At 32.0% G+C, this 3,132-nt stretch overlaps 1 long non-coding RNA gene across 2 annotated transcripts in view; it reads left to right on the forward strand.

Annotated features, from left to right (window-relative positions):
* The first annotated feature begins 818 nt into the window (after positions 1-818).
* Positions 819-3,132, forward strand: part of LOC106868352 (uncharacterized) — a 22,809-nt gene continuing 20,495 nt past the window's right edge. For both annotated transcript variants that reach the window (XR_008264223.2, XR_001409264.3), the window contains exons 1-2: positions 819-1,014; positions 2,103-2,194. This is a non-coding gene — a long non-coding RNA (uncharacterized LOC106868352). The remainder of the gene's footprint in view (positions 1,015-2,102; positions 2,195-3,132) is intronic.

Consider the following 3,132-nt stretch of genomic DNA (forward strand, 5'->3'; position numbering starts at 1 on the left):
GTGTGTGTACTGCAATAGCTTGGGTTTCAAGGGCCCACAGCTGTTTCACTGTTTTCCGAAGCATCTGAGGAGCCTCCATGGAATGGATGTAGACGTTTTCAAACGTGAACTTGACCTCTGGCTTGCCGAGATCCCGGATGAGCCAATACCTTGGCAAGAAACTCAAAACAGGGCAGTAACATCAAAGTCCATTCTTCCCCAAAAGCTGCTCTGACAAAGGTGGAAAATGGAAAGATGACTACAATGGTGGTGCTCCAGCATGGCCACAGTCGTTGTACTGAAACATATAAAAGAATAAAAGAATATATATATGTACACATACACACATTCATAAATACATACACATGTATGTATACAAATTCAAGCTTCAGTACACTATACACCTCATACATACTTGTAGGTGTGCTGCACAGTTTCCTTAATATTAAGAAAAATAACATATGTAACCATACACATATATGTAAAAAAAAATAAATCTTTCATAATTCCAAATATTTATAAAATTTTTGCTAGTAATGACAGGTTAAACCAAAAATGATAAATAAAAATAAATAACTAAAAAAAGTAAAACAAAAAATAAATAGTTTGATCTCACAGCGATTGTGACATTATGCGATTGATAAGGTGACCTGAGTTGATCCTATCACACTTCCTAATCAAGGAAGAAATCATACACATAAACACACAGACACATACATACATACATACATACATACATACATACATATCCTATGTATCTTTGAGCATGACGTAACAATACAGAGTACACCCTACATGGTGATAAATTTCCTTATGACAGGTTATATAAATGAGATTGAATAGGTTGAAATATTCAAAGTTTTAAAATGTCTTTGGAACATTTTCACCTTTGCTGTATTGAACTTTCGGCTTTTCTCTTCTTCTTGGATACAACGGATATTTGACAAGTCATTGATTTGAATAAACCAAACAGTGATATAGAAGGAGTTCATATTATAGCATGCGTGGTGAATGCTGTATACATATATATATAAGGTAATTAATTCCTTACCGAAATATAACAACAAATATGTATTGTCATACATATGTAATTAATTTTGTATGCCTGTATGTATTAGTCATGTATAAGCCATGTATGTCTGTGAGTATGCATTTATATGTACGTATTTGGCATGTAAGTATATATATATGTATATATTTTTTATTAGTTATATATGTATGGTGTTTAGCTATATATGTATTATTTAGCCATGTATGTAATATCTATGTGTTTGTGTAAAAATGTTGTCTCAAGAAATGTTTGAATTCAAGCTGTGCCACAGATACATGGCTTCTTACCTGAAGGTAAACCCTAAATGGTGGAGATACTCCAAGGGGAAAAAAGAAACCTCTGTAAAAATCCAAAGTGCATGGGAACCAAAGGTTGGCGGTATGGCTCTTGACCTCTTGTATAATTTTCTGTGAATAAATACAGTAAACTCTTTATGATTTCTCTTCCTGGCCTTTTGCTGTTTTTCTATATGTAAAGTGAAACCAAGCTATTTGGATCTTTTGAAATTATACTGGCATCTCAGAGGACTGTTGATGATGACTTTCACTCTCTGGTGAAGTGGGTATGAGGATATATTGGGTGACCCTTGAAGAGTCTGAGATCATGAAAAAAAAAAAAGGTCAAGAATTATTCCTCTAACAGTTTTCTTTCTACTGTCTGCAATTCCATTTGGTCAGGAAACATTGCATTTAAAGTTTAAAACTTTTGATTCTATTGAAGAAAGAAGGATGATTTGTCTGGAAATTTGAAAGAGAAGTTCGAACATGTTTGGATCATGATTTATGTGATGTTTATTAGGTTTAGTAGTCAATGGATTTGAGCTGGGTTAATTGAGGCAAAGTGCTTATGGATTACATTGTATTGATTTATTCGGACTTAGATTTTCCAGAGTTCTATGAGTCAATTGATTTTTTTTACATTTTGTGGTATAATTTTCCCAGAGTGAAACTAATAACATGCTTATGCTTCAATGGAAGAAGCTATAGATCTAATGTATAAATCATTAGATATATAGTTTACACATTTTATGGTTCCACTAGTTCTAAAGCAGCCATACTATTGATTTTTGCAGTGGATGATCTTTGCTGGACTCGAATTTTCATGATGACTTTCTTGATGTTGTGTGACCACACCACATGAGAGAAATACTTCAGAGATGGCCAGGTAAAAAAGTTCAAGACAATTTTAACAGATTTCTGTTTTCGCCAAATCATTCTGGAAGGCCAAAACCATAGTTTTCTTTCAGCAGTATCTTGTATGATGATTATATGGGTTTCACACTCAAGGTTTTCAGAAACAATAATTCACAGATTTATAATGATTTTGATACTTGATGATTCAAGGGGTTCCTAGTTAGAAGAAAGTAAAGCTATTATCCTAAACTATTTCCTACAGTAAATAAAGTAGGTCAAATTTTTCTATATTCAGTTCCATGCTGTTATATACTGTGCAGAAATTTGTTTGAACAAGTTCAAATGCTTATCTGTATATATATATATATATATATATATATATATATATATATATATATATATATATATATATTTCATTTAGTGTATATACTCTAGCTATAACAGTAAATAAATAGATATCAGCAGGGACCTCAGGAGCTTTCCTCTATGTAGAACTTAACCTAGAAAATGTAGAACAATTGAAGAGTTTGCATTCATACCTAAGCAGAAGACAGTAAGATAGTAGACTTGACAGTAGAATCAGAAAATTTGCCTTGTATTTTGTTGCATTGCTTTACTCTAGTTATGTTGTGATTGACTTTGCTTTTCCCCCTTTCAGAAGTCAATAAAATAAAGTAGAAGTCAAGTATAGGGATTGGTTTAATTGACTGTTCCTTCTCCCCAGATGAAGAGAGGAATAAATATTTATATAAAGTTCTTGAGAAAAAAGGGTTTTTGGTCCTTATTCTTTAAGCTTTATAAAAATCTTAAATATAAGATATCATGCATACTATGTATGTGCTTCTGTATGTATTCCTGTCTGTATATATATGACTGCATTTTTAGATTAATTTCCTTTTAGTGATGGGCAAATTTGGATTAAATAATAAAGAAAAAGTTTACATTTTATTCAGTGTTGTGTATATCCAA

Source organism: Octopus bimaculoides, chromosome 5 (assembly GCF_046866305.1).
Source record: "Octopus bimaculoides isolate indiv1 chromosome 5, ASM4686630v1, whole genome shotgun sequence".
Lineage (NCBI taxonomy): Eukaryota > Metazoa > Mollusca > Cephalopoda > Octopoda > Octopodidae > Octopus > Octopus bimaculoides.